Here is a 12476-nt window from a genome sequence, read left to right on the forward strand (position 1 = left end):
AAATTTTTGGCAACTCTGTCTTATAATATCAACTCTTTGCCCACCTATGTCATACCAACATTTTAAGACTGGGCATAATTCCATCTAAACAAACCTGTTAACCTCATTCCCCAAATTTGGATATATATTCCTTCTTTTTTCTCTCATGCCATCATGGTAATTTCTATATTATTACATTTAACAAATAAACTCTATCTTTTTATACTGTATATATAATTCAGTTTCTGTTGCATGGAAGGCACTCAGTATTTCTTAAATGAATGAAAACAGTATTAGAAAAAAAAATACCTATAAAATGACTTGAAAGTCAACACTCATGTTATCGATACCTAAATACCAATAGCCAGCTACTAGAAGATTGTATCGAAAATCTTATTTAGATATGAGCTGTATTTTCTTGCCACTTCTGCCAAGCAACTCCCAAACTGCCTCTCAATCGTTGTGAACAATAAATAGTTTTTGGAAAATGATACGTTAGAAATTGTTCCAAGGCAATTGTTTTATCAGTGTTGAGTAAGAGACAAAAGTTCTAAGTTCGCAACATAGGCTCACAACTGGTGGGAAATCTGAAGGGCATGATGGAAGGACTTCTGAAAGATAAAATGTTATTCAGTTTGTATGAAGCTTATTGAATCTGCTTACCAAAAGGCAAAGCAATATTGCCAGTGGCAGGAGTAGCCTGGGAGTAATAGTAGAAGCTTCAAGAGTTCCTGTCAGAGATCATTTTCCACAATTTGAAAATATCATGACATTTTGGATTGAATTACAGGACTCATTTCTAGCTTACTCTTGAACATCCTGAATTTATGGATTGATGTGATATATTTCTGACCTGTAGTTTTTCTTTCTTTTTTCTTTTTTTTGGTCATACGAGTAATGCCAAACTTTTATACAATCTATTAAGCTCAGAAAAGGAACTCCAGCCTCCATTTGTTCCTGGTAAATTTTAAATTCTTAATCATTACAACATCATTTTTCCAGGATAAAATTCAAGCTTAGGACATACTGAATATCTATATAAACTGTGAAAAGAGTAACATAGATAATTAAAAATTACACATTGATAAATTTTCTGTTAAATATAGCATTATTAGAAATCATTACTTCCCACCCCAAAATATTAAAACTTTTCTATAGCTGACATAACACAATTATCTGAAACATTCTCTTCCTAGTTTATTCTACCATTAGGATGAGGAGTAATGATCTTATTGGCTACATACAAAGAGAACATGAAGAGAATCAAAGGAAACACTAAATCCATAAATATATTATTAACTTCTGCAATACAAAGAATAGATACATCTGTCTTTTTAGTGTAGAAGTGGTAATTTAGGTCAAGTCAATATGAAATTACTAAAGTATACTGCTTATTCATAATTAGACACTGCCCTTAAAGAGTTTTTGAAAGTTGTTCATTTTTTTTCAGGATAGAATCACTTAATTTTTATTGAGAAAAAAGCTATTAAATCCACTTTGGGAAATATATGTACGTTGTACTTTTGTTTTAATGCATTTAAATAGCTTGAGCTTTTACTTCAAAATAATTTTTTTTACTCTTGCTACTGTGTCTGAGAAATTCGGTATTAAAAAGGGATATTTCAGTTAGTCTAAAGGTTACTATATTTTTTTCAAATTCAATCTTTGAAGATCATAATCCAATAATCTTTAAAGATCATAATCTTGCTTTTTTGTTGCATATACTTTATGTGTCTTTATTAGCAATAGACTCATAATGAATAAGACATGTGTTGATCAACAGACTGTGTACTTGATGGTCTATAAACTCAAATTTATAACTAAGTTCTTTGATAGATTTTCAAGTAACCCCTGGCCCAATGGGAAAAAGTAAATTAAAATAATATTTTAACTATTTTTTACTACTTGCAATTGTTCAAAGAGAATTTTAAATTGGATAAACATGTCACAAAACTAAAAGTCTAAGTGACATATTTATCTAAAACCTTGAAATATGATTAAACTAATAATGATAGTTGTATACACTGACTAAAGGAAAGTATATTTGTCTATTTTGAAGTTGCTATTTGTAAGTGTATTTTTTAAGTTTTTATTTAAATTCCAGTTAGTTAACATACAGTGTACTATTAGTTTAGGTGTGCAATATAGTGATTCAACACTTCCATACAATACCTGGTCTCATCACAACAAGTGCACTCCTTAATTCCCATCACCTATTTCACCCATTTGCCCCCAACCACCTCCCCTCTGGTAACCATCAGTTTGTTCTCTATAGTTACGAGCCTGTTTATTGGTTTACCTCTCTCTCTCTCTTTTTTTGTCCCTGTGCTCATTTGTTCTGTTTCTTAAATTCTACATATGAGTGAAATCATATGGTATTTGTCTTTCTCTAACTTACTGTGCTTAGCATAATGCTCTCTAGCTCCATCCATGTTGTTGCAAATGGCAAGATTTCATTCTTTTTTATGGCTGAGTAATATTCCATTATATATATATATATATATATATATATATATATATATATATATATTTATCCATTCATCAAGGAGGGCACTTGTGATGAGTGCTGGGTTCTGTATGTAAATGTTGAATCACTAAATTCTACACCTGAAACTAATATTACACTGTATGTTAATTAACTGGAATTTAAATAAAAACTTGAAAAAATGCATAGAAGATATAAATAAACATTTTTCCAAAGAAGACATACAGATGGCCAAAAGACACATGAAAAGATGTTCAACATCACTGATCATTAAGGAAATACAAATCAAATCTACAAGATATCACCACACACCTGTCAGAATGGTTTAAAATCAACAACACAGGAAACAACAGGTATTAGTGAGGATGCAGAGAAAAAGGAACCCTCTTGCAACTGTTGGTGGGAATACAAACTGGGGCAGCCACTCTGGAAGATAGATGGAGGTTTGCCATTTGTTAATATTTTAAATTTTTACTTTAGAAAGAAAAATCAGAGAAAAACAGAAATAGCAATCATTATACAGAACAGAGAAAAAAGATATTATTTATTTAGAAGATTTTAACCTTTATAAACATTTTAGTTTATTATGTATCTGCATTATTTGTAGACATTAAAATGATGGTTCTTAGTCAATGCATTATTACTATTAAAATATTCCTTAAAGATTTCTAAATCTATAGAGCATTCAGCTCATAAGTCTAGGTGATAAAATTTACTAAAAGAGGTAATTTTTCAAGTGCCATAATTCTGTTACTAAGCAAACTAAAATGAGGATTTTTTTTCATGTAAACTGTAAGAAAACTGTCTTCATGAATCTCTAGTGTTAAATTGTGTTTGTAAATTGTAAACTTGTAGAATTTGTAAGTTAAATCATAAATACGGTTTTAATTTGTACATATAATTTATTGGTAATATAAATGTGACATTATGCTCATTACAGCAGGTGAAATTCATTTTTTTCATAAGCCATATATATGTGTGTGTGTATTATATATAATTGGAATTACTAGAATTGTTTTAGATTTCATTTTCTTCATTCCTCTAGATTGATTTTGACCCTACAGTTATTGATAATTTAAATGAAGCATGGGGAATTGACTGACAATTAAAATGCTTCACATCCAAAATAGTTCTCAAGGGTGCTTGGGTGGCTCAGTCGGTTAAGCGTCTGCCTTCGGTCAGGTCATGATCCCAGAGTCCTGGGATCGAGTCCCGCGTCGGCCTTCCCACTCAGCGGGGAGTCTGCTTCTCCCTCTGCCTCTGCCTGCCGCTCTGCCTACTTGTGCTCTCTCTGTCTTTCTGTCAAATAAATAAAATCTTTAAAAAAAATTGTTCTCAAGACTAGAAGACACTTGATTACTTTTAAAACATCTGTAAGATGAGAATAAAAGTACATGATACTGTGACTTCATTTTAATTTTTCATCAAATATATGCATATCACCAAACATTATGTATGTCTTTTCATAGTACAAAGAACGCTTTAAGAAAATATATTTTAGGGCGCCTGGGTGGCTCAGTTGGTTAAGCGACTGCCTTCGGCTCAGGTCATGATCCTGGAGTCCCTGAATCGAGTCCCGCATCGGGCTCCCTGCTCGGCAGGGAGTCTGCTTCTCCCTCTGACCCTCCCCGCTCTCATGTGCTCTCTCTCATTCTCTCTCAAATAAATAAATAAAATCTTTAAAAAAAAAAGAAAATATATTTTATATTTGACTTTTAGAAATTTTCATAGTTTAAATGTACATGATGAAATAAATGTTTTTTATCAGTTTAGAATTTTACACTATCTTAAGCTGCTCATATAAAATTTAAAATCAGGAGGACATTTTGATTAGTAAATGAAAATCATTACTAATTGGATCCTCATGCTTATATCATTATGATTGTATATCATTTAATCTTTACACACACCCTATAAGTAGCACAGTGGATCACAAACATTTTTACAATTTTTAAAAAACTTTAAGCAGCTTAACTAAAATATATCTCTAGAGATGTGTTGTCTAGATCTGACATATTTCTGAGATAATTCACCTACAACGATAGTTATAGAAATGCTTATAAATTATTTTGAAAGTACTCTGTATTTTAAATAAACTAAATGAAAATACAACACTTTTATTGTCAAACCAGTGAAACAAAATGGGTATGGTACTTCTAGGCAATGACACTTGATTTTTCCCAAGTTGTCAATTATTAACTATGTAAATATTTCCAACCACCTCATGCATTAACAATTTGTAGACTGAAGGAATGAATGAAATAAACTGTTCAGAACTTTTACTGAAGTATATTTTAAAAAGAAAAAAAAAGCATTTTCTGTAAGGACATTATTAAATTAGCTCTGTGTGTGTGTTTGTGTGTGTGTGTGTGTGTGTGTATCCATCTTTAGTTCTTCATCTGTCAATGGAGATTTATATTGTTTCCTTATCTTGGCTGTTGTGAATAATGCTGCAGTGAACGTGGGAGTGAAGGTATCTCTTTGAGATAGTGATTTCATTTCTTTTCAATATATACCCGAAAGTGTTATTGCTGAATCACATGGTAGTTCTATTTTTAATTTTTTGAGGAAACTCCATACTCTTTTCCATAGTGGCTGAACCACTTTACATTCCCACAGCTATGCACAGGGATCCCTTTTCTCCACATTCTCCCCAAAATTTATTTTTTATTTGTTTTGTTTTTAATTTTTTTTTATAATAGCCATTCTAAGAGGTGTGAGGTGGTATCTCACTGTGGTTTTGATTTGCATTTCCCTGATATTAGTAATGTTGAGTGCCTTTTCATGTACCTGTTAGCCATTTGTATGTCTTCAAAAAAAAAAAAAAAGGTTATTCAGATCCTCTGTTCATTTCTCGATCAGATTGTTTGGTTTTTTGCTAATGAGTTGTATAAGTTCCTTATATATTTTAGATATTAACCCATTATCAGATATATGATTTGCAAGTATTTTTTCCCATTCCGTAAGTTACCTTTCCATTTTGTTGACTGTTTCCTTTGCTGTTCAGAAGCTTTTAGTTTGATGTAGCCCCACAAGTTTATGTTTACTTTTGTTGCCTAAGCTTCTGGTGTCGTATCCAAAAATTCAGTTTAGACTTATCTTTTTTAATTTTTATATGCCTCCCTGGGATATAGGCAAAAAGAGGAGGGCAAAATAAAGTATCCTAGCTCTTCTTCATATTCAGAGTCCTACTCTCTCAAATCACCTTTTCATTCAAATAATGAATGTCCAATTTGTTTTTCATGCACTTCAATGTCATCAATAGTGTTAATGATGCAGCATTTCTTAAAATAATGTTCTACTATTCTCTCCGGGATTATCTTTGTTTTCAAGTTTGAATGTGAGCATATATACAATGAAAACTATGGTAGGTCTTGATCTACTGTCTGGGCAATAGCAATTAAAACATACATCCCCTTTTAAGAGTCATTAAATTGTCTTAGAATCAATGAGATAAGGAGTTCATGCCTTTTTTCTTTTATATGTGATGATTGAAGTTCATTTCTTCATATGTTTAACAGTGTTGTTCTGATAACATGCTGTTTGGAAATAAAAGTGCTCCAAGTAATCAAATAATGAACCCATAAATAAGCACAATTTAAAAGTCTTAATTCACTGAGAACACTTTCATCTTGTTATCTTAATAATCTTTAATGAGTGTCCTAACTCATTCAAAGACAACACTGAAAGATATTGAATGCTGTGAATGTTCATAATATCTCATAATTAGAAAGACACCTGTGCTAAATAAAACTATAGTAAACAACTTTTCACTGTTAATGGCTCTTTCTATGTTCAATTTATTCTCTGCAGTAATCTACTGGTTTCCAATTATGATGAAGTGTAAAGTATACCAGCAAATTGCTTCCAGAATATTTAAAAGAGTTCATTGGTTTAGAAACATCACCTTTCTTTAAAATTTATATTTTTACATTCATTTTTCTAAAAATAACTAGTATTTGACTATTTGGCGACTGTAAGCCAGTGTTAATGGTCCATGGTATCTTTGAAAACCAAGCTTTTCAGTTTATGCTAATAGTTCTAAAAAATATTATGTAATTGTGAAATAGATATACTTTTCTATATTTAAAAGGCATAGAGGGGCGCCTGGGTGGCTCAGTTGTTAAGCGTCTGCCTTCAGCTCAGGTCATGATCTCAGGGTCCTGGGATCGAGCCCCGCATCGGGCTCCCTGCTCCGCAGGAGGCCTGCTTCTCCCTCTCCCACTCCCCCTGCTTGTGTTCCCTCTCTCGCTGTGTCTCTCTCTGTCAAATAAATAAATAAAATCTTTAAAAAAAAAAAAAAATAAAAAATAAAAGGCATAGAAATATAAAAATATTTAACTTTTTAAATAAGTAATTTATAGTGACTCCCAGGTTATAAAAATGCGTTCACTGATACGTTCATTTGATTTCAAAAGATAAATGAACTATTTTTAAATAACACATTTTTATATACAAGGTCAATGCACAAGGCTTACCCTTTATAATACCTAAGAATGCTTTATATTCCAAAATATGTTGACAAGGACAACAAAAGTTTGCCTTGCATTTGTATAATCAGGGTAATTTTTTATTGGTGTATTTTTTTTAAAAATCTATGATTTTAACCTGGTAGCCTTACTCATTTTCAGCTATATGTTAAGCCTATTCTATCTCTGTGTTTCAAATGGAAGAAAAATGAGTTTGTGGATTCAGAACAATAGCAATTATTCCTAGATAACAAATGAATCAAAGACAGACAAAACACCAGCATCATTATGTTGATTTGTGAATATTAAGTACAATAAAAGTGGGAGGAACTAAGACTTCTAAATATATAGATCTTATTTGTTCTAGACCTACGTTTTACAACAAAAGAAATTGTCTTTATCTTTTCCAAAAAGGTGATAAATCTAGAGTTTATTTGCAAACTCTGACATCATGTGAGCATGTGTGTACATTCTCCTGCCCTCATCTTTATGTCTTCCTCCCAAGTTCTCCCAATTCATTTTTGAGTGATTAAGTGCTAGGATGCACCTAAGTGTTAAAAAATAAAATCTTAGACTTCTATCCAATCTTAAAGGAAGTTCTCTGAGGATAATTATGAAATTAAATTGCCATATGAAAACTCTAGATACAAAAACAATGTGGTTAGAAAACCATGTAAAGAATGTATACATGTATACATATAATGTGAAGAATGTATCTATCTATCATCTATCTATCTACCTATCTATCTATGTATGGAGAGACAGACAGAGACAGAGAGAGAGATCTGCTCTTAATTTTATATTCAATGATTAATTGCTAAATGTTTGAAAAGCACATAACGGTTCACTTACATAGTTCTTTCACTTCTCTATCAAGATTCACTCCCAGGATAACCTCATTAAGCCGCATGACTTTAAATTCCATCTTATGTTGATGCAATAATATCTCAAGCATGAACCTCTCTTTTGATCTCCAGTCTCCTACTTCTAAATATTTACTTGATCTCACCCCTAAAACTTAACCCCTCAAAATTCTTTATTTGCCACTCCCCTCAACCTGGTCTTTCTTTTAGACTTTCCCATATTAATAAGGGGCACCACCATCCTTCCAGTTGCTCATCTAAATGAAAGTCATCCTTTATACATCTTTACTATAACCTCCACAACTGGTCACTCAACAAGTCCTTTTCAAGGTCTATGTCTAAATTTTTCCATATCTTTCCTCCTCTTTATTCCAAATTAACAACTTTGCTTGAATTAGTCTTTATTTATTATTAATCCCTTTATGTAATTATTTTATTTCCTTGCCTCTCTCTTTTTTTTGTTATCACTTATAACCCCAACGCTAAAACTGGTATCTGACACATGGGTGGTACTCAATTAATATTGAATTAATTAACATTTATGAATAAAAATAACAGGATTTGTCTATTATACTATTTTATTAAAATTTGAACACAGCTTTTGCTTTCTCTTAATCATTATTTCAAAGAAAGTCATAGAATAAATCTAAACTCCACAACTAGTAGAATGCTATTTAGCACCTTTGTTATACAGAGTAGATAATTTCCAAAGTCTAAAGTACTAGATTCAAATAAATTCCATCATATGTTGTGTGTAATTCTAAGCAAGTAATTTCACCTTAATATACAGTTTGTTAATTTGTAAAATGCTGTTCTTAACAATGTTTGTATATAGTTCAGCATAAGAAAGTTATAAGAATTAACTGAAATAATGCATTTAAAGTATTTAGTGTTGTGACTATCAATTTTAACCAGCGGTATCTAAACAGTCTATGTATTTGCATCTCTCCTTGTAACTTGTAAGTTATTACTCCTCACACTGCATCCCAGAGGGTAAGCTATAACAAAATAGCTATAGATAGTTAGGAAGAAGCTTCAAACAATTTGGAGTAAAAGTGAAATGTGATAACAAGGGTATATCAGCATTCTCAGAGACAACCGAAATAATTGGAAACCCTTGCAATTACATAGGATGGAGGTTTACTGCATATGGACATGAAAATAAAAGGTGACCAGAGGAAGATAGAAGAGTGGTGGACATTAAGGCTGCATGCATTGAAAGATACATTTAAAAAAATATAGTACATATAGTAATAAATTTGCTGATTGAACAATCTGAAAGAACTAATTGTATACCTTAGAGTTTGACATGCTTGAGACATGTACACTATGCCTGGAATGGCCAGCAATCCCTATACAGACAGAGGAAAGATGACTCCAAACTTTGCTATGAAAGAGGAGAAGGCAAGGGTGTCAATGCTCAGAGACGAAGACCCTTTGCTCTTCTTTGCTCCCGTTTTAATTGGTCCTTCAGGATAATCACAAATCCTTATCCCTGTTTTTCAAGCATGTGATGTGTGACAAGGAGTCTTACTGGAACTAGGAGGATCTGTTCACTGGAAAGATAGGATATGCTAATCTGCGTGTTCTCCAGAGTTCTAAACATAGCCTAAGGGAAAATGCAAACATTTCTTAGATCACAGGGCGGCTGTTTGGGCTAAGAAAGCTTTGGGGAAGGCAACTCCCAGTGGCATTCCTATGGCAGAGTGGTCACGCAGACCTCAGCATTCCAAAGGCCTATGCCCTTCTCTGAAACCTTCCCCCGCCCCCAGCTGCCTCTGTGTTACGTTTAAGCAAGCCAGGTATTATGGATGATTTCATGCTCTACATTTACCCCAACAACACTAGAAGAGAAAAATTATATAAATATCTATTGAAATATCAGGATAATCAAGGAACATCAAAGACTCAAGCTGTAATACATTATTATAGGCACAAAATCCTTTTTAACTGTAGGAACTAAAAGGGAGAGGAGGCAAAAATTTGGTGTCTTCAAATAAATAGTCTTCCTGCTGAGATTTAATCTCTGTATCAATACATAATGATTTTCAGAAGAGAGAAGCAAATCTAAGAGAAGTAGAATAGCTCTAAGCTAATGATATTTGAATTAACCTGATTTAATATATTACTATCTAAATAATGAATATACCAATCAGAAAAGAAAGCAGAGCTAGGTAGAGAATAGTCAGCATAAGAGTGGCAGTTCTCTTTCAAGCAATGTCCAAAGAAGAGTGTCCTCCATTCAAAAGATTTAATATCCCTGTTCAGACTATTTTTTCTTGATGCTATTAAATGTTTAATTTATTATTTGCCCATGCCCATCTCCAGTAGGTATAATTCCATGCTTTATCAAAACACATTACAGATAAAATTTGGTAGTTTGGTTTCCCATAGAACCTTGCTTGCTGAAAAAAAAAAAAAAAAAAAGCAGCCAGCCAAAGGACCTTGAGTTTCAGGTACTCTTGGAAATACCATGTCTCATCCTAACATCAGCCAGTTGGTTGAGAACGCAACCAATGAAAGGTGAATTATTTATTTCAGTGAGCAAATTTGTAGCTTCTGAGTTTATAAGATTAAAAATAAGTTTATAGGGGCTCTTGGGTGGCTCAGTTGGTTAAGCATCTGACTCTTGATTTCAGGTCAGATCATGGTCTCAGAGTCTTGAGATGAGCCCCACTTTGTGCTCCAAACTCAGCACAGAGTCTGCTTGGGATTCTCTCTTTCCCTCTCCCCCTCCCCCTCCCCCACCTGCTCACCACACTCTCCCTCTCTCTCTCTCTCTCAAATAAATAAATAAATCTTAAAAAAAATAAAAATGTGTTTATAAAGTGATGCCATCTGCTGAAACCAGCATGTAGGCATTCACTCATAGAGAACTTGTCAATATCCTTCATCCAAAGACCACCAGATACATACCTGTAGTTAAATAAGGTGGATTTACTATTCATTTCAATGAGGGAAAATGTATAAGATGGGGAAACATGGGGTGGTGTCTTAGTAAACAAGTATTACAAATAATCTGTTAAGGATTTGGGCTTTGGTTGGGTAATTTTGGGGAGAGCCTAAGGAAGCAGGGTTTCACTCTAGCTTGTTGTCAGAAAGCTGGAGAAAGTTTATCATTGTGTATCTCAATAATTATGTATAATAGGACAAACTGGAAGAATAAAATTGTAACTGAGTTAAAAATAGCAGTTACCCATTTAGTGAGAAAAGAAGATGTTTGGTATTTTGTGGGCTACATAGTGCCCTTGTTTGAAGTAAATGCTTTGTGAGACTGTTTATCTTCAACAGGAGAATAGTAAGGCTTAGCTGTAAGCATCAAATAAATGTGTGATGACATTGAGGTCAAGATGTGAGAATTAGATCAGTTTCCAGAAGTCAGGGACTGTGTCTTTTCCTTACCTAATCCCAATAACATTTTTTAACCACTGTATTCAATTATTTTTTATATCAATCAGAAATCACTATCAGTTCTATATTTGGAACACTAGTCCCCACTCCTGGAGCTCTTGATTTAATTTTTCTTTTCTTTTTTTTTTTTTTTTTTTTAAGATTTTATTTATTTATTTGAGAGAGAGACAGAGAGCGCAAGAGAGCCTGATGTGGGGCTTGATCTCAGGACCCTCAGATCATGTCCTGAGCCAAAGGCAGTCACAACCAACTGAGCCACGCAGGTGCCCCTTGATTTAATTTTTCTGGTTAGATAGCTGAAATCAGGGGCGCTTGTGTGGCTCAGTCATTAAGCGTCTGCCTTCAGCTCAGGTCATGATCCCAGGGTCCTGGGATGGAGCCCTGCATGGGGCTGTCTGCTCAGCGGGAAGCCTGCTTCTCCTTCTCCCACTCCCCCTGCTTGTGTTCCCTCTCTTGCTCCGTCTCTCTCTGTCAAATAAATAAATAAAATACTAAAAAAAAAAGATAGCTGAAGTCAGTATTTTATTTTTTAATCTCTTTAGGTAATTCTAAAATGCAACCAAGGTTAAGAATCCCTACACTAGATTAAATGTAATGTCAGTAATTTATTAGTATGTGTCTACTAATCTGTAGATGCCAGATGTGGAGAGGAAACCAAGGAATAATATTTCTGGTGAAGCCTAGATCATTAAGCAGTCCTCATAAATTATATGTAAAAATATGCTAAGAGCTTAGAGAACAATAGGAAGGAATGTTTCAAACCAAATGTTGTAATGCAGATATTTTAGAACCTGTTTCATATAATGGGCCTTCCTTTGCCTCTTCATATAAAACACAAAGTAATGGTTCTTTGTAGGGAAAAGCCTGTAATTGGGAACACGGTTGACTCTAAAAGGGTCAGACTCTAACAAGACTTACATTATACTTTAACATATCTTTGTACTCCATAAGCTCCCCCACACACAATATTTTCACGTTTTCACCACTGTGAAACATGTTTTTGATCTTGGATTTGATCAGCTTTTGGAGATATAAGAAGGGTATAATTGCAAACTGTATTGCAACAAAATATTTTCTTTTTAGACCACAGAATCTGTGATAATTAACAACATAGATTGTCCATTTTCACACCCTCCTTTTATTTTCTCAGTTCTCAGATGAGACAAAAAAATATTCAATTCACTAAATTAATGTCATTCATTTGAGTCCAGTTGCAAGCCCCATCATGTTTTCCTACAAAATAATAATAATCTATTGAGATTAAAATCA

This window comes from Halichoerus grypus, chromosome 5 (genome assembly GCF_964656455.1).
Source record: "Halichoerus grypus chromosome 5, mHalGry1.hap1.1, whole genome shotgun sequence".
Lineage (NCBI taxonomy): Eukaryota > Metazoa > Chordata > Mammalia > Carnivora > Phocidae > Halichoerus > Halichoerus grypus.